Source organism: Camelus ferus, chromosome 17 (genome assembly GCF_009834535.1).
Source record: "Camelus ferus isolate YT-003-E chromosome 17, BCGSAC_Cfer_1.0, whole genome shotgun sequence".
Taxonomy (NCBI): Eukaryota; Metazoa; Chordata; class Mammalia; order Artiodactyla; family Camelidae; genus Camelus; species Camelus ferus.
This window is the reverse complement of record NC_045712.1, coordinates 30,175,871-30,195,941: the sequence shown is the minus strand read 5'-3', so window position 1 is coordinate 30,195,941 and position 20,071 is coordinate 30,175,871. Positions and strand designations below refer to the sequence as shown.

At 51.3% G+C, this 20,071-nt stretch overlaps 1 long non-coding RNA gene across 1 annotated transcript; it reads right to left on the bottom strand.

Annotated features, from left to right (window-relative positions):
* Window positions 1–12,280: 12,280 nt before the first annotated feature.
* On the bottom strand, window positions 12,281–16,229 carry LOC116657191. Its single transcript, XR_004312213.1, has 2 exons — window positions 12,676–16,229; window positions 12,281–12,593 (listed from the first exon to the last, which is right to left on the bottom strand). It is a non-coding gene; the product is annotated as an uncharacterized LOC116657191 (long non-coding RNA).
* Window positions 16,230–20,071: the final 3,842 nt, after the last annotated feature.

The following is a 20,071-nucleotide window of genomic DNA, read 5'->3' as shown; positions in this document are numbered from 1 at the left end:
GCGCGGTGGGCTGGATGCCTGCTGAGCTGCCTTCGTCTGTCGGTCACACGCAGCGCCCTCTTTCCAGTACAGTGCGCGCGCTCTCAGAAGAAAAAAATCCAAGCTTTCTCAATAGCTCCGTTTCAAGAAACGGTCAGGCGCCCAAGTTCCATCTGTCTTGTTGTTTCGCCGTCTCTGAGGAGTTCCATCATCTAAGCAGTCTGAAACTGCCACCACATGCAGCTCCAGCCAGTGGAGGCAGTGGGGGAGGGGGGCCTGCTCGCTGGCTGCTAAGGACACGACCTAGAAAGTTCTCATCCACTGGCCGCCACGTGAGGCTTCATTCTGAGCAGCCTTGTGTCCTTGACCTTTGCCTCCCTAGACTTCGTATTCTCCTGGGGACCCCAGGGAGCAGACAGTCTGTAACGTGTCAGGCAGGGGTAAGTGCTCGTCAGAAAGCACAGGTGGCGTGGGGTGGAGGTGGCGTGGTCAGGAGCAGCGTCACTGCTCGGGGTGACGGGAAGCGCGCTCCTGGAGGAAGGAGCAGCAAGCAGGAGCGCCCCGCGCTGGGCACGTGCTTGGCGTGTTTGAGGGACAGCCTGGTGTGGCCCGTGTGCCCCGAACTGGGAGAAAACAGAGGCGTGTAAATCAGATTACGCAGAGCGCCGCAGGCTAGGACGAGAGGATGATTCTCAATTCACGATGAAAACCTGGGCAAATTTCTGAGCGGAGGGTGACGTGATAGGGTTTACATTTTCTGAAAATGCCTCTAATTTAAGGAGTCGCAGAGTCCGCACTCTGTGGACCAAAGGCCTAAGAGTATGAGCTAAAACTGTAAAACTCTTAGAACGAGATGTGGGGCAAAAGCTTCATGACGTGGGATTCGGCAGTGACGTTGTGAATGTGACACCAAGACACAGGCAATAACAGAGAAAATAGACAAACTGGAGTTCGTCACACTTTTAAGTGTCCACGCATAGCGAATATAGTCAACAGAGTAGGAAGGCAGCCTGTAGCTGGGGAAATGTTCGCAAATCACATATCACGTGTCTGACAAGGGACGAACACCCAGACGATATAAAGGACTGCTGAAATTCAGCAGCACAAAGCAGCCCGGCGCAGAAACGGGGGAGAATCGCACAGTGACAGGAGTGTGCTTAACGCCACTGAGCGGTGCACTTAAAACTGACTAAAATAGTTAATGTCATTATGTGCATCTTACCACAATTTAAAAATAAATTTTAAAAAGAATGGGTAAGGGACTTAAAGATACTTCTCCGAAGAAGGTATTCAGACTGCCAGTAGACGCGTGAAAAGATGCTCAACATCACTGATTAGTAGGGAACGCAGATCAGAACCGCCGTGAGATAACACTTCACACACATCGGGAATTACCAGAACAGACACGGGAACCCTTGGATACTGCCGGCGGGGGTGTGAAGCCGTGTGGCCGCTGAGGACAGCAGCACGGTGGTCCCTCAGAAAGGTAAACACACAGTCACCATGTGACCCGGCAGCTCCACTTCTGGGCGGGTCCCCAAAGGAGCTGGAAGCAGGACTCAGACAGGTGTCTGCACACCAGTGTTCATAGCAGTGTTATTTACAGTAGCCAAAAGGCGGAAACACCCCAAATGTCCACCAGTGGGTGACGAATGGAAACCAAAACGCTGTCTATCCATACAATTGAATATTATTCATCCTTAAAAAGCAGAGAAATTCTGACATACTCTACAACATAGATGAACCTTGAGGAAATTAAGCAAAACAAGCCAAAAGGACAAAAGAACAAATATTGTATGGTTCCATTTTTCTAGAGGAGTCAGACTCGTAGAGACAGAGGTAGGACCGGGGTCACCGGGCCCTGGGGCTGGGGCTGGGGGCCAGTGCTTGGTGGAGCAGAGCTTCAGTGGGAATAGGGAAGAGGCACAGGGTCAGCAGGGACAGGGGTTGTTGCACAACAGTGAGAATGTACTTAATGGCACCAAACTCTGCACTTAAAGACGCTGTGTTATGGATATTTTACCACAGTAAAAATTTACCTTAATTTTTAAAATTGGAAGACCTTTGACATACTGTTAAGTAAAAGAAATTGCACACAAGGAACATCAAAGGCTGCCCAGAAGGGAGATGCGACCACAGCTCACTGCTCAGCTGCGCAGGCAGTAGTCCTATCGTCCTGACCCTCTCAGCGATACCTGCTGGTTTTTCAACTTCGAGAGTCCACCTGTAGACCCAGCAAGGAGGACAGGTGTGGTTACAGAACAGCAGAAGCACCGTCAACTTGACAGTGTGAAATTAGTCTCAGAGAACAAAAAAAGCGAGGTGGTGGGGAGAGGAGGAGCAGGTGCCTGGACGGCCGTATCTTACAAAACTGGAGCCCAGATACCGTCTAGAGTTGATACAGCAAGAAATAAACCATAAAACCTGAGGTTACAAGGACCACAAATAGTGGGGGAAGCCCTTGCAAACAGTGGAGGAGGCAGGGTGTGAGTGCATTAAATCCTCATGCAGAGCAGGACGTCAGCGTCCCATTCATGTGCTCAGAAACAGCAGGGGGAGCGTGTTGTGCAGAGCTACAGAGGTGAGAAGCAGAGGAACCCGGGTGAGGACTGCCTGCTCTGCGGGGCGGCCCTGGGGGCGGGAGGGGTGCGGCAGTCGGCTTTATGAAAGCCCTTCAGGACTAATACTTTTTAACCGTATGCGTGTATTGCTTTGATTAAAAAAAAAAAAAACCTTTAAAAACTATTTAAACAATCAAATGGCAGAGTAACATGAAATCTATGACCGTGTTTTCAAAAAGAGACCAGGCCCCCGCATGCCGAGCCCGAGGGAGCTGTGAGAGGCGCTGCTCGTGTCTGGGCGGCGGCCGCCGAGTGGGCGGGAGCCTCACCAGCCCTCTGCACTCTGTCGTCTGACTCCACCGTGTATTATTTTGGTGAATTTTTTGTCTTTATCATTCCCTCTCTCTCAAAATCATTAGGGAGTGAATTGGAAGTATCTTTGTGTCTCACCTCTGACTTCAGGATTTATTTCCTAAGAACAGAGGCGTTCTGTTACAAAACCAGGGTACATTTATCAAAATCTGGAAACCCGACCTGGGCACAATCCTGTTCTCCGATCTGCGGCCCCTGTTCAGGTTCTTGTGCTGCCCCAGTCCTGTCCTTCATGGGCTGTCCCCCTGGTCCAGCGTCCGTTCCAGGACCACGTGTTCATTGCATTTTGTTTCATGTACTTTAAGTCTCTTAACCTGGAACGATTTCTTTGCCTTTCTGCGTCTTCGACCTTGATCTTTTTTGAGTGTGGACCAGCCGTTCTGTAGACTGTCCCTCCGTTTGGGTCTGCCTGATGTTTCCTTTGCAGGCTTTACGTTTTCGGCAGAAATGCTGTATGTGATGTTGTCCGTCTCATTTCATCTTCTTAGGAGGTCCGTGGTGTTACATATCCCAGTATTGCTAATGTTGAGTGTGATCATTTGGTTAAAGTGAAAGTTCACTGGGTTTTTCCACTGTAAAGTAACTATTTAGTAATCAATCAATTAGTGATTGTGGGGAGATACTTTGAGAGCAGCATATAATTTTTTAAGCTAGACAGGAATGACAGGGAAGCACTTTGGAGAAGGCTTGGTGAAGGCCAGTGTCTGAGACCCACTGTCCTGCTCGCCTGGTTCCCCAGGCCCCTTGGTCATCACTTGCTGTCAGTTTGCCCTGCCCTCCCGTCCATTTCTGCCCTGGGTATCTTCTGAGCCAGCAGCCGAATGAGGCCCCACACACATTTCTTCAAACCCACAGCCTAGGACATGCTAGGGCAATGGGTCTCAAACTGTTTTCAGAATCTAAAACAGAAGAAGTGGGAGTTGTTTGGGTGGGAGAAGAGCAGTGAGCTGCAGCCATGCCCAGAGGACCTTCTCCTTCCCTGCTGGCTGGCGCCCAGGGACAACGCTGACGCCTCCAGCCCCAGGTACACCGATGGCCACCGGCTCCTCAGGGTTCGCTTGGATCTTACCCCTCTTCCACTTGCTGCCTGGAACAGCTCTGCCCTGGAGTCCTGGCCCACGGCTTTTGAGGACCATTAGGTTTTGAGAAGGAGCTCTCAGCCTGTGATCAGGCTGCATCCATCCCAGCCCCCACACCATCGCAGCTCCACATCCTCTCATTTCCCTGGGACTTTGACTGCAGCCCAGAGAGGAGGCCAAGGAGGAGCAGCAGAGACCAAGACAGGCCCCTGAACCTGCAGGCAGCTGCTTCCTTCCAGCCTGCACCCTGGAGGAGGCAGCCAGCGTGGCCGTGCAGGCCAGAGACCTGGCACGGCTCCTGAGCTCTCTGCAACACACCAGCCCCATGCGAGGGGAACCGGGACCCGGTGGATGACCACAGCCACCAGGAGGAAGTGGGCTGGAAGAGCGTTTCACTTCTGCAAAGGCATTCCTAAGAGTGGCTTTCACAGTCTGTATATGACCAGTAAGACGGGGGTGGGAGTGGGGCGAGGACCACACCCACCAGGGGTAAGTCACAGCTTCTCCCTCACCACCGGCAGCCAGGCGACCCTGACAGGTCACTGCAATTCTCTGATCCTCTCCCTCCATTCCAAAGATGTGACACACGTCAGACGACTCCTGCAGCCGTCACGAGGACTAAATGTCACCTTGCAGTGGGATCTCCGCAGCTGAGGCATGACGCACCACCTGCACGGTCGTGGCCGTGTCTTCATGCCAGTTTTACTGATGTCTGATAATTCCCCCAATTGGTTTGCATTTTCACCGTGTCCTGAAGAAACACTGCTCACGAAATTGGGTTTATCTCACATATTTTCCTACTCTCCCTTAAGTAAGTAGACAGTGATTAAGATGAAAGGTGTTCGTGGGTGTGCCGCGCTGCAGTGACGGCTTCGGAGCGCTGGCCCCCCTCTCTGCTTCCACACCCGCCCCCCCCCCGGGTCTCCGACGTAACCTCCGTGGCTTGGTTGGTAGGAAGCTGAAAGAGGCCCCAGCCTCTGTGAGGAAAGGCGTTTTACCTCACTCAGCTTGTTGCTGCCGACACCCAGTCTCGGCCGGGGTTGTACAGCCCTTACCTCCGGGCGTGGAAGGGAGGGCGGATGTGTCCGAAGCAGGATCTCTGCAGCAAGGGCTGTGTTCATGGTTGCCCTGACTGCTCCCCACTGAGGCGGGCCAGGCCAGGAGCTTTCTGGCCGGGGGTGGTCGTGTTGCTTCTGCGGCAGTAACGGCGCAGGCTCTCCAGGATGTGAGCCAGAGCCTGGGCTTGAGCCGCGCTGTAGGTGGAGTGAGGCTGAATAGCCAGTCCCAACTGCAGGGTGCAGTTAGGGGAAACAGAGGCAATTTTAATCAGAAAGGGATTAATTCAGGGAATTAGATGCTACAGAGTCATCAGAGGGCCTCGAGGAGTAGCTCTCAACGGACCTCCAAGAATGCCCCCAGAACAGAGACGAGCTGGCCTCCCAAGGGAGCTGCAGCCTCTCCCACAATTAGGAGACGGGTTTCAGGAGGCTGTCCCAGTGGCTGTGATCCAAGTGCAAGGGAGCCTTTGCCTCGGCGGCACCGCTCTCCTAATCTCCTTTAGCTCCCGCAAAGCTGAGTCGCTGCTGAACCCCAGCGTCTCCCTGGCTGTGCCAGCCCAGCCAGCAGCAGCAGCAGCCAGAGCCCAGAAGGACGGCCCTGCCTCACTCCTGGCTGCATCAGTGCACTTGCCGGCGGAGCCAACGCTCACCCAGAACTCCAGCTGCAAGGAGGGCAGGGAAAGGTGGTGGCGCCTCTGCAGCACGTGAAGGCACACAGGAGCTGGAAACGGGGGATGACCGCCAGCTGGCCATCCCCTCCCTGGTCGCACAGAGAAGGCGTCTTCCTCCGCAGGGCCCCGGCCCAGCCTCTTCTCCAGCTGCTCATCCACCTCCTGTTCAGTTGCGTTGCTGGGGTCCCTCCAGCGTTCAGTGCCTTTGCTCGAGGCGTTCCCTTTGTCTGGATGCTCTTTCTTGCTGAATTTGGATTTCCTCCTCTTAGAAGCTTTCTCTTAGCTCCTGGGGCAAGTCTTGCTCTAGGCTTCCGTAGCTTTTTGTGTATTCCTTCTGTGAGGATTTATTTACAGTTTGTCTCCCATACTAGACCAAGAAGGCAGATACAGGGTCTCATCTGTCTTTCTTTACACATCTGAGCAAGGTCTGAGCCAATTCCTTTTAGTTCCTGGCATAAAAGCAGGCGACTGAAATGGGAGCAAATTTTCTGGTACAGTTTAAAGGTTTAAATTTGCCAGCCTTGTGCTTTAAACATAAAAATGATGATGCAAGGTAACTGGGATATTTTCAAAACAAATATAGAAAAAAATTTAAATACACAAACCTGTAGAACATAAAAAAGTATTAATTCAAGGGGAGGGTAGAGCTCAGTGGTAGAGCACGTGCTTAGCACACATGAGGTCCTGGGTTCAATCCCCAGTGCTGCCATTAAAAATAGATAAAAACCCAGCTATCTCCCCCCTCAAAAAAAGTATTAATTCATTTTAAAAATTGTATTGGAAACTGTAGGAGAGAATGCTAATTTTGCCCCATATCAATTCTCTACTTTTCATGGTATCGTGACCTTCAATTTTAGCTGCATTTATGGTCAACCAGGTCAAATGCACATTTCTCAGACTCCCTTGCAGCTGTGTGTGGCCATATCATTAAGTCTGGCCTGTAGGATGTGGGACCCAGTTGCTGTGTGTAACTAACTTCAGGTGTCCTAGAAGGGAAGAGGCATTCCTGTTACTTCCAGAAGGCAGTCAGCCACGCTGGGCCATGCAGACTGGGCCGTACCCGGGACAGTGGGGCCTGGCTCCCTGATATTGCAAAGCTGAGCTGTTAATAGATGAGTGAGAAACTTCTCTCAGATGCCCGAGTGTTTTGTTTCTCTGTTAGAGCAGCTGGAAGTACACGCTGATCATTCCCGGTTTGCAGCCGTGGGAATACCTGATGAACACCACTGTCGCGCAGTACAACTTAGTTTGGAGACCGCGTTGAAATTCTGGTGTAGGACCTGCTTGTGAATGTGTGATGCAGGCCCGTGTTCTTCCTGAGTCCCTGTAACAGGACGTGGGCCCAGAAAAGACACTCGCTATGGACACGAATTCGTGATCTGGGAGGTCATACGTGTTTTTCACTCTGTCTCAGGTGTCCTTTTGGCAAGGTAGCATGTTCCCAGCTTTAGAGGAGTTCCAGCGAGACACAGAAAACTCGTTACACAGAGATGTCCGTCGCCGTGGAATACCGGAAATAACCTGCTAGTAAGTCAGCATGGGAAGGAGTAAAGAAATAATGACTCATTCAGTCAGAGGAAAATTGCAGCCATTAAAATCATGACAATTATGTGTCAGTGTGTAATATGCTTTGAACGTATGCTAAATCAAGAAAGATGATGAAACAAGGCTCAGATTGGGACTACAACCACGTCAGGGAGCGTGTGCCGAAAAGAACAAAAAACCCTGATCCCCTGCTGCGTGCGAGGCCTCCTGCTGAGTCTCGAGGACACACGCAAATTAATAAAGCGGGGAGGTCCTGTTTTGGCCCCCGCCCCCAGTGATGTGCACTTAAACGCTTAGCAGAACCCTGCCGGCAGGGGGGTGGGAAGAACATTCTGTAATTCTACCAGTTTCTGGGGTGTGAGCATTTCCGCCGTGGCTGGTTTTAAGCTACCGATGGAATGTTCCTGCACAGGGAACTGGGAGGAGATCTGTGCAGGCGGCTCCTGCACCTGCCTGGAGCCTTCCACCGCCCAGCGTCTGCCGGCTGGGAGGTGGCGGCCAGAGAAACAGCAACGTGTTCACGGAGTGGAATGCTGACCGTGCTTTGGAATAATGAGTCCTATTTGAAAAGTTCAAGGTTTATTTTCTAATTTAAGGCACAAGTAGGTATGAGTGAAACCAGTGAAAATGGCAGTGTAAGGATTCCAAAAACCGTCTCCTTCACAAGGTCAACCGGAAACGGGCAGAAGTTTTCAGAGTGAACGTTTTGAGAAGTGTGGGAATTAGCCAAAGGCTTGCAGCAACCTGGAGAAGATTTATTCAAGAATGAGGGTGGGCAGTGAGCTTTCTGACACTTTAACTTGCTGTAGACTCCTCGTCTGTCCTCAGGTGCACGGTCGCCTCAGGAGCAACCACGTGCGTTCTGTCGCCGCAGGCCCGCCAGCGGGGAGGCGCCGTGAGCGAGAGCCCCTGAGGCCCCGAGTGGCTGCGCTCCGCTGCCCTGGCTGGTGGTTCCACGGAAACCCTCCACTGCGAGGCTGCTTGTGTTTGGCCTGACGTGGAGTTCACCTAGTGTGAAAAATCTCTCTAGGGGACATTAAAAAAAAAAAAACAATTCAAGGCAAGTGTTTTAACTATGTGATTGCTAGAGGCAGCAGATAAGAGTTGGGACAAACAATAGGCATAAAACAAAAACAAAAGCAAAAACAAAGCTGAAGGAAAAGTTGAGGAGTAGATGTCCACCAGGCTCTGCAGGCTGTGACACGACCCAGGAAAGCTAGGAGGCTGTGCGCGCATGTAAGTCTGCATGCACTTGCGCAGAGAAGCACTGAGACGGCCCTAGGTTCTCCCCTCTGGCGGCCCCTGGAGCACTGCACGGGCGGCAGGCGGAGGCTGAGGTGGGGTTGCGAATGCCTCCCTGTGCACAGGAGACCTGTCCTGGCACACACTCAGGGCCCTTTGGCAAAGACGGGGAGATGCATTTGTTCCAGGCATTTAAAGAAATCTTTGTCCTGTCATAGCTGACCAGTAAGCTAACTGAACAGGGACTTCAGTGCCCTTACATGATAAAGAACACAGATGCTGCAGAGTTAGTTCAGGACGGTTACTTAGCAAAGAGCTACTGCAACAAGCAGCCGTGACTGACAGACCTTGGGAAGGGAGGGCGTCTTGTTTCGAGAGCTGCACATTCAGTTATTTAAAATATCCAGGTTTCAACAACAAAAAAATACGGGAACACTTCTCCACTCATTCTCTGAGGTCAGTATTATCCTGACACCAAAACGAGACAAAGACATCACAAGAAAAGAAACCCATAGACCAGTATCTTTTGTGATTGTAGACGCAGAAATCCTCAGCAAAATACTAGCAAACTGAATCCAGCAGCCTATAAAAAAGATGATACGCCGTGACCAACCGGGATTTATCCCAGGATGCAAAGCTTGCCCAACATATGAAAGTCAAGTAATGTGCTAGACCATATTAACAGAACAAAATAGGGGGAAAAAAAGCTCACGAGCATCTCAATAGATGCAGAAAAAGCCTTTGACAAAATCCAACACTCTGTGATTAAAAAAATAAAAAACAAAGCTTAACAAAGTAAGAATAGAAGAGTGCTTCCTCAACTTGACAAGGCATCTAAGAAAAGCCTGCGGCTAACAGTGTACTTAATGCTGAAAGAATGAGAGGTTTTCCCCCAAGATCAGTAATAAGACAAAGCTGTCTGGTTTCATTACTTCCGTTCAACATTGTTCTGGAAGTTCTTGCCAGGGCAGTTAGGCCGGAAAAGGAAATAAAAGCCATTCAGAGTGGAAAGAAAGATGACATGGTCTCGCATATTGAAAGTCCTAAGGAATAAATACACACAGAATTAGCGCTAATAAACAAGCTCGGCATGGTTGCGAGTTAGAAGATAAACATACAAAAAGAAAAAATAGTTCCATGGCTCTACACTAGCAATAAAGAATCTGAAAATGATAATAAGAAAACAATTCCATTTTTAATAGATTGAAAAAGGTGAAATATTTTGGAATAAATTTAACAGAAGAAGCACAAGATTTGTACACTGAAAAGTTCAAAACGTTGAAAGAAATTAAAGAAGGTGTAAATAAATGAAAAGACAGCCTATGTTCATAGATTGGAAGACTTAATATTGTTAAGGTGACAACCCTCCAGATTGATCTACAGATGCAGTGCAACCCCTGTCAACATCCAACTGCCTTTTTTTTCAGATATTGACAAGCTGGTCCTAATATTCATATGGAAATGCAAGAATAGTCAAAGCAATCTTGGAAAAGAAGGACAGAGTTGGAGGACCTCACACTCCCCAATTTCAAAGGTTATTACAAAGTAACAGTAGTAACCCAGACAACGTAGTTCTGGTATCAGGATAGACATGTGGATCGATGGAGTAGATTAGAGAGTCCAGAAATAAACCCACACGTCTACCGGCAATTGATTTCAACAGGGGTGCCAAGCCCGTTTCATGGGGGCAGAGCAGTCTTTTCAACAAACAGTTCTAGGACCACTGCCAAAGAATGATGTTGGATCCCTAATCATACCATGTACAAAAACTAGTTCAAACGGATTAAAGACCTAAATGTAACCACTAAAACTATAAAACGTTTAGAAGAAAACAGAAGTGTTCAGTTTTTATGACCTTGGAGTACACAGTGTTTTCTTAGCTATGACGTCTAAACCACAAGCAACCAAGGAAAAAATAAATTGGACGTCATCAAAATTTGAAACTTTTGTATGTCAGAGAACACTGTCAAGAAAGTAAAATAAAAAAAACAACCCACAGAATGGGAGAAAATATTTGCAAATCATTTATCTGCTAAGGATCTATTACCCAGAATATATAAAGAACACTTACAACTCAATAATAAAAAGACAACCTAATTGAAAAGTGGACAAACGATTTGAATGTTTTTTGTCCCAAGAAGGTATTCAAAAGTGAATAAGCACATGAAAATATACATGGCTTCATCAGCTGTTAGGAAAATGGAAATCAAAACCACAACGAGAAACCATTTCACATCCACTAGGACAACTACAGACACACGCACACACACACAAAAAGACCAGTGAAGAATGTTGACCAGGATATCAGGAAATCAGAACTCTCGTATGTTGCTGGTGGGAGCGTAAAATGATGCAGCATCTTTGGCAAATAGTTTACCAGCTCCTCAAAAAGTTAAATATAGCGTTACCATGTGAGCAGCCAACTTCATACCCAAGAGGACTGAAAACACCTGTTGACAAAAGCCCGTCCATGAACACTGACAGCAGCACGTTCCTAGCAGCCAAAGGAGGGGCAGCCCACGTCCATCAGTTGATGACTGAGTGGACAGAAAGCGGTCCGTCCACACTGTGGAGTCTCTTTGCGGCTGTAAAAAGGAGTGAGTACTGACACACACTACAATGTGGCTGAACCTTGAAAGCATTATTGCTAAGAAGCCAAAGAGGAAAGGCCACCCAGTGTATGCAATTCACATGCGCACGTATTTGCAACATCCAGGTGCTGCATGTACCCATTTCTGTGCAGCCCCCAGAACAGGCAAACCCACAGAGACATAAGTAGGCCCGCGATCTCTGGGCACTGGGAGGAGGGCGTGGGGAGCGACTGCTGTTGGCAGAGTTTCTTCACGGGGAGATGAAGATATTCTGGGATAAGTGATGGTATTTCCACAACCCTGTGACTGTGCTGAAAAACCACTCTGAAGTCGGTGAATGGTAAATTTTGTGGAGTATGAACTATGTCTCAAGTAATAAACGAGTAGGTTACATAATGTTTCATATAAGCAGTAGGGAGGCAGCCTCTGAAATGACCCCAGTGGTTTTCATCCCCTCGTGTCCCTTCCCCCACGGTGCCGCCAGGCTCAGTGGTTCACTCGCAGCAAACAGGGCTGCAGACGGGCTGGGGTGCCACTTCTGAGATTACGTTGTGAAAAGATGGTAGCTTCCTCCCTGGAGCCTCTCCACCGCCCCTCCCTGGCACGCACCCCTCGCTCTGGGGAAGCGGCTGCCTCGCCCTGGCCGCTCTGTGGAGATCCCGTGAGGGAGGAGCTGCTGTCCCCAGGTGCCAGTGCAGACCGACGGCCAGCCAGCAGCCACAAGAGTCAGAGTCAAGGTGGAGCCTTCCCCAGTCAAGCCTGGAGGTGACCCGAGCTTCAGCCAGCAGGTTAACTGCAGGCAGACACACACAGCTAAGTTACTCCTAGACTCCTGACCCACAGAAACCACAAGATAGTAAATGCTTGTTGTTTTGGCTACTAAGTTTTAAGGTAATTTTGCTGTTTTCTAAAGTTAACTAATACGGTGTGTTATATCAAACGTAGACCAAAAACATGAATGATGGATATTATACATTTTGCCAGTTGTCTCTGAGTGGGAGGCTGTTGGTACCGTATTTTCCCATTTGGGAGTCCTGATTTTTCTAAAATGTTCAGGCGTGAGCATATGTTGTTTACACAACCAGGGAGAAAGCGAAAGTGGTGGCTAATTCTAGATGCTTCGGGACTGTGGTAGCATGAATGCCTCAGGTGTAACGTTAGGTAAAATAAGCAATATAAAAATTGTGTGTATACTATGATTGTTATTATTATTATTATTGCATGAAAGTTCCATCTGCGTTTGGACAAGGCCTGGAAAGGAAAACTCAAAGCAGTTCTTTGGAGTTCTTTGGGGTGCAGAGGTCGGGGGCTGGGATGGAGAAGGAGGAACCTAGGAGAGGATGAGGAGCCCGAAGGGTGGAGCCTGGAGCCTGGTTCACTGGAAGCGCAGAGGGCGGTGACACACCTGTCCCACACCAGAGGTGTCTCCAGAGTCACCTTCTCCCAGGGCCAGCTTCATCATACAGCTTTCCCCCGCTATCCGAACGAAAGCGCTCTGAGAGTAAAGGGAAGAAGCAGTTACCTTAGGACACATGTTGCTCACAGATGCACAAAATAAATCAGGACGAGATGCTCACAGGTCAGAGCGCGGGCCGCTTGATGTTGAGATGCCATTTGGTTCCCAGGGCAGGAGCTTGGCGAGGCCCCCGGCTGCCCAGGGGGAGCTGCCTCCGTGACAGCTTGCTGCAAAGCAAACGCTGGACGCGGTTTTCGCTTTGTGTGTTTTTTCGTAAAAGTGAAAATCCTCTTTGGATTTCTTTCGGTTAGTGAAAACAGGTACTAACGTAGGTCTTTCGTAAAAGGAAAGTGGCGTAAACTGAACTTTTGAAAAGTGGGGAATACCAATATCAGGTTATTTTGAAAGTTTTACGTAACTGTTCCAAGAATGGATTAGAGACCTGGCCTTTTAGGGTGCTCGCCAGTGCACACAGCGGGAGAGAGAGGGGTGAACAGTGTGATGATGCTCACTAACGTCCAAATGCTGTCTCCGTGTTCAGGGCTGTTCACTAGCACTCAGATTCCCCTCCTTCCCGGGACCTAGTAAGATCATGCGTCCCTGCCTCAGTGAGGCTATTGTGACCGTGTGACAGGCGGCGTGTTTCACATCCGGGTGGAGGCTGTGGGAGGCAGAGCGTGGGTCTCCACACCCACACCGTGTGACACGGTGGCAGGTGACATGCCCGTCGGTGGCGGCCGGTGCCACCAGCCCATGTTCCTGAGAGAGGAAGGCTTGGAACAAGATGTACCATTAAAAACACGCAGCCTGTGCTGGTGGACACCCTGACCTGCAGGGGGTCAAGTCACGTAGCACTTAGCGCACACACGCACACATGCACGGAAAGGAGGACGATAAACCCAGGGGCTCTGGGCAAGACCAGCGTCAGCCTCGCGCAGCTGCAGCTCTGCAGAACGTCACCGCGCGGGGAGGCCGAGCAAAGTGGACAAGGGCTCTCGCTGGCTTGTCTCCTGCAGCTGCGTGTGGCTCTGCAGCGAGCTCCCAGAAAGGGAAGCCACAGCACGATTCCTGTTGCAGTCATTTCCGCTCCTCCTGCCTGCTCCAAGGAGAGGCTCCAGGGGCGACAGCGGTGTGTCTCTTCATCTCTCCCACACTTGCAGCAAAGAGCAGGCTTCCCTCGAGCCTTCAGCAGCCGTAATTCAGTAATCATGGTTCTCCTTACTCTGCTCACTTTCCCGTTAGCTTCTGTGTGTGCAGGAGAGACCGTCATTCCTTTATGATGTTGATACAAAGTTTTCTTTAAAAAAAAGTTTAAAAAAATTTTAAATCAACTCCCTCTCCATAAATAGCAGTGCTGGTGGCATGGGATATGTCACAGAATAATGAAGGTGGAATGCACGCAGTGGACGTTGAGGGAACACAGACCCCTAAGAAAAAGTGTAAAAAATCTTTCTGAAAATTTAGTGTTAATTGGAGGAAGAATCTCAATGTCTTGTGATACAAATATGAAGTATGCTGTGGGCAGCAGATTTCTTAATGACACTCAGTATTTTTGAGGTGTACCATACATAGGGAAAAGTATTCAAATGATTAGGTTACAACTCAATAAAATTCTCCCCAAGTGGATTATAAATGCCATGCAATTCCAGTCTATAGTCTAGCAGAATTTTTTTGGTGGAAATTGACAAGTTGATTCTAAAATTTATATGGACACGCAAAGGGCCAGTGACAGCCACGGCCATCCAGGAGAGGAGTGAGAAAGTTGGCGGGGTCACACTGCCAGATGCCCGGGCCTGCAGTGTGAGTGCAGGCCGCCCAGTGTGGCGTTGGCATAAAGCAGGCAGACAGATCAATGGAGCAGGGCAGAGTCTAGAAACAGACCCACAAGCTGGAGAGAGTGGGGAGAGGGTCATCTCTTTCCAGTGGACACAGGGTCCTGGCTGCTTCTCTGGCTGTGTGCTGACCACTGACACCCTCTGTGGGGCCTGCATCCCATGGCCCAGAACCTTGAAAAGAGACATCTGACTCAGGCTTGAACTCTCTGCCCCTTCAGTCCCTACTGGGGCTATACCCCTTCTCCCCTTCAGGTGCCCCCGTTCCCAGCCAGCCCTCCTGGTGAGGAGCCAACGAGAGCGCCATGGCGTCTGGCCTCCGTGTTGGCCCCGGTAGTCCTTTCCGCCCGGCATTCATGTCCTCCCGTGGTCTCCTCGTGCACCGGCTCGGAGCTGAGCGTTGGGACCAGCCCAGTCCTGCAGAGGTGATGGTGTTTCCTGACACTCCGTCGTATCAGAATCACAGCGTCTGCCTTGGCCCCTTTGGGCTGTTTCCTCAGGGGAGCCACTGCCATGTCACGCAACGCTCAGCCCACCTGGAGAGAAGCTAGTTGGTCAGCAGGCTGGCCAGCAGCGTGGTGAGCCGCCTTGGGACAGATTCTCGGGCCCCAGGCCGCCTTCAGGTGATTCTAGCTCCCAGCCTTTGTGTCTCTCCACTGAGCCCCCAGACACCGGGGCAGAGCTAAGTCCTGCACGGTCTCTTCTGTGTGACCACCGGCCCGCAGGAATCGTGAGGTCTTCGGTAGTGATCGGTTGACGGCACTAAACGTGGGGCGTCTGGCTTGCAGCAGTAGGTCACTGCCCCTCGGAGCGAGCCCTTGACTCTGGGAAAGGCCTGCCCGGTGGCCTCACCCCAGTGGGTGTGCAGGCAGTCGCTGCGGCCTCTTGTCTTTCAGTCCCTCCCCATCCCTGCCCAGCGAGGCAGAGGGTGCAGATCCCGCCTGCTGCGGACTGGGAGGTTCCCCTGGGAAATGAGACGCTCATGGGTCCTGCTGCCCCCACCCCAGCTGGAAGAGTCAGTCTCAGAACCCCTCACCTTGGCGGCGGCGGGGGAGGTGCAGGGGAAGCAGCCCAGTGCTCCCCTGCGGGCCTGTGACTGCATGTGTTCCCTCCCGCCTGTCCCCACGCTTCTGCTCGAGTGGGGTGGGGAGGAGGGCAAGTGGTGGTGGTGGGGCCGGTCCTGCCACTTCCCTGAGCGCTCCAGGCTGGGCCTGTTCTTGCCTGGGTCTTAGCAGACGTCCTGATCACCCTTAAATGTGAGGCTCTCCACACTCTTTGCCCTCAGTTTGGGATCTTGATTGTCAGTACCCAAAGAATGGGAAAAGGCCCCACCAACACCTGGATCAGAGGCCCTCGCGGCACACCACGACCTGGTCCTTCCGCGTGGCCCCCCACCGCGCCTGCTTCCTCTAGCTCAGCGCTCCAGGGACGCTAAACCGCCAGCAATTTCAGGAATGAGTTACGACATGCTCTCTCCTTCCTCTAAAACTTTGCACGCAGTCGTCCCCCGCTGGCATCAACCCTCCTCTCCCTTGGCCCAGCAGGTTCCTAATCATCCTTCATGAGTCACCGCAGCACCGCCTCCTCTGGGAAGCCCTCCTTGACTACTCTGGTACCTCAGGTGTTTCTCCTGGGTCACCCTTCATCTAGCACTTACGTGGTATCTGTGGCCGAGGCAGAGGGCTCCCCACCAGAGTCCACCCTACCCCCCTTCCACAGCACACAGCTGTTGCCTAGCCTGGTGCCTGTTTGGTGGGTCCTCTGGCATCCAGGTGTGCAGTGTGACTAACCCTTGCCAAAGTCATGTGAGCGGAAGTGCCGTGTGTCGGTTCCACACCAAAGCATTAGAGAAGCAGGTGTGCCGCCTTCACAGAGCTCTTCCCCTGCTGCCAGGTCTGTCCAGACGATGACAGGCCCCTTGGGAGTGGTGCGGCCACAAGGCAGAAGGAGCCCAGCGCCCGGGTCAGCGTGTGGAGGGCAGCCGCCTGCTTCCGTGTTTGAGCTCTGATGCGCTCGGGGCGCTCTGTCTCAGCAGGTGGCACGGCCTTCCTGAGCGCGGGGCTGCGACTGTGTTTCTAGTCTACTCTTGCGAGGAGACCAGCCTCGGAGGACAGGGGGGCTCCCACGTGAGTGAGGGGAGAGGCGGTAAGTGTCCACGGAGTGTCTGTCCTGTCTCAGGGACCCTTCCCAGCATTGGAATCACAGCAGCAAACCAGGTGGACACGGTCTCTGTTCTCATGCAGTGAAATTCTAGGAGGAGGGAGAATTTCCCCCAGAACACATAAACAAATAATTGTTCAAATGATTAAGCAAAGTGAACAAATAATTACAGAGGATCCTTTTTCAGGTGATATGGAGAAAACCTTACAATGTAACAAGGTTACAGGACAGAGAATCACTGGGTGACCAGGAGGGGCTCCCTGCAGCGTCACTGGGTTAAGCTCAGTGGTGAGAGGGGTCCGACCACAGGAGGGTCTTCAGAACTGGGGCGGGAGCCCTGTCCGGGACAGAGGAGCTCGCCGGGCAGGGGCAGGAAGGAGCAGGACGTGCTTGGGAGCAGGAGGCAGGCCCCCAGGCAGGACCGGCTTCCTCGGGGGAGCCAGGCCACCCCCTCCCCTGCTTTGTTTCTCTCCTCACACTTACCGCCATCTAATATACTGGACTTCCACTCATTTCTGTGGACTGTTTTCTGTGTCTGCCACTGGAATGTCGGTTACATGAGAGCAGGAGTCTTTGTTTTGTTCAGCATTCCGTCTCCAGTGTGCGGAACAGTGCCTGCCACTCAGTAAGTGCTCAGGCTACGTTTGTTGAATGAGTAAATAAATGAAAGATACAAAGGCCAGTGATGTAGGGCCTTGAAGGCTGTTCCAAGGGGATGTGAAGTGCATGCAGGGACGGACGTGTGCTGGCCAGGTAAGGGCAGGACGTCAGGATGGAGCCATAGGAGGGCTTCAGTCCACGGCACAGGAAGGATGACGGTGGAAGAGGGCCCCCGTCCCCACGGCCCTCTTGTGTAACTGCAATCCGCTTTCCGTTTTTAGTTGGAGCTGCAGTCATTGAAGTTTAATGTGCCTGGACATCTGCAATGACTCGGTTCCGTGGCCGGCAGTTGATGCCGGCTGCCCACTGGGGGCCCAGCTGGAGGCGTGGGGAAGAATACCTGCGTGGGATTTGGGAGCCTCACAGCACGGAGGCTGGCTTCGGAGGCTCTTGCGGCCTAAGCGTTTCAGGAGGTCCAGGTGAAAGCTGCAAGGCTTCTTAAGATCCAGCCGAGGACTGCTGCTGTATTCCACATGCTACACTCAAACAAGTCAGTAAGGTCAACCCAAACTCAAAAGGAAGGGAAGTAGGTGCCACATCTCAAAGGAAGGAGGAACAAAGAATTTACTGCTTTCTTTAACTTACCACAGTCTACCTTCTGGACACAAATTATTTCTATTTCTCCTTTGTGCAAAATATACCCCCACCTTCTCCCAAAGACCCTAAAAGTCTTATCTCAGTACATCACTGGCTCCTAACGGATCTTATCATGTAAATCAGGTTCAGGTGCAAACGGAGCTCCTCAGAAGACGAAGCCCCTACGATTCCGCATGAACAGCTTCTCGAGACCTGTTCCTCTTGATCTGAAGAACTGTGAGCTGCAGAAATGTTTTCTGCTCTCCACAGCCCCCAAAATAAAGTGGACAAGCATAAGATAACCGAAGCAAACACTTCTCTCGCAAGGGGGAGAACAGGAGTGACGTGGCTACCCTGGGTCGCAGCAATTCTGCAGTCCAGTTAAGCTCGTGCTGCTGGGCCTCTGACGAGGGCCCAGGCCGCCTCCTCGGGAAGGACCCTCTGCAGCTCCGGACTCCAGCTTCTTGGATGGTGGGTTTCTTCTGAGCTGTCCTTTCTTTTCCATAGGAAGTAGCTCATGTTTGCATCTGAGTAGTCTTCTCAGTCTGCTGCTTAGAAAGCCAGGGGTTCACAGGTCTCTTTTTATTTGTGTGCTCTGCCTTTTTCTGTGTTCTCTAGTTGTTTATCCTTAAGCTTGGCATTTTGAATGGCTGCAGAGTGGGGCAGAATTACCATAATTCATGGCCTCAGACCATTTCCAATTTCCATTGCCCTGAACGCTTTGTGAATGTTACTCACTGAGCACCTACTGTGCCTCAGCACTGTTGCAGGAGCTGAGAATCTGACACGGATGAGGCAGATAAAATCCTTGCCTTTATGGGATCGCCGTTCTAGTTGGGGAGCTGGATGATGCACAAATAAGTACGCAGTATAAAAACCCCCAAAAACAGGAAGGGAGATGGCAAGTGAGTGTTTTGTGTCTAGAGTGATAGGAAGGGGAACTTCAGTTGTAAAGAGGGAAGGCCATTTTTACTTATAAGATGACAGTGAAGTCAAGACCCGAGGAAAGTGAGGGAGTGGCCGTACAGATATCTGCGAGCAGAGTTGTCCAGACAGAACTACAACTGCAGAAGCTTTAGTTAGATGTGTCCCTTCTCTTGCTGTCAACTAGTGTAGTTTGAGCAGACTGACCACAGGGGACATTAGAAGGAGATGAGGTTGGAGAAGTATTTAGGGGTCAGACGGGATAGGACCTATTGGTTGTAAAGCCTTTAGTTTTTATTCTTACCTATGGGAATAGCTTGAGTGGGAGAATGACATGGTCTGACATTTTTATAGGATTGCTCTGGCTGCTGCGTTGAGTCTAGACAGGGAATGAGGTGGGAGCAGGAATCCAAGGTCGTTGCCATGGTCCAGGGGAGAAGCCATGGAGGTTCAGACCAGGTGGGAGCAGCAGAGAGGGTAGGAAGTCCCATTCGGGGTCTCTTGAGGCCAAGGATGAGGGGTAGGAGAGAGAGAAGGGGAGTTGAGTTAGTTTCCTAGAACTGCTGTAGCAGATCACCACAAGGTTGGTGGCTTCAAGCAACGGAAACGTACTGTCAATCACAAAAGCCGGAAATCAAAGCCTGCCACCCCGCCCACCAGCCCGGCCTGTTCGTTTGTTTGTTTGTTTGGCCTTCTGTGGGTGTGGCTGCTCGCCCGCCCTCCCGGGCGCTGCTCTGCTCTGTGTCTGCGCTCGGTCGGCCTCTGGTGAGCCCACCTGTCACTGGATCTGGGCTCCCCTGGGTAACCCAGGTTGCTCTCATCTCTAGAATCTCAACTACCCCTTCAAATGCCCTTTTTCCAAATCAGGTCACATCCCCAGGTTCTAGGGTGTGGACATATCTTTTTCGGGGGTCACTATTCAACCCACTGCAAGAAATGAATGATTCTAAAGGTTTTGGATCCAGCAGCCGAAAGAACGAAGCTTGCGTGAACCAAGATAGGAAAGGGCTATGAGAAGAGCATGTTGAAGACGGAGGTAAAGTTCTGAGTAGACCTCAATGTGTTGGGGTGAACTTGGTAGGGCGCCTCACCCTCCTTAGGGCTCTACAGGTTCAATGATCGCTTCTCCTGTGATTCTAAACTCAGCGGCTGGGACGTCGGTCGGAGTGTCCAACATGGCGCCACCCTGCTCCTGGCAGGGCCGCAAAGATGGCGGCAACCACTGGGAGCAGACATGTTTGTACCACGTGACCCGGGCGCGGTCCCAGGCGGCGGAACGTGACGCACGGCCGAGGCGGGGCTCCTCCCCCGCACCCCTGGCGTCGGGCGTCTCGTGACAGGTACTTCCGTTCGGGGCGGCGGCGG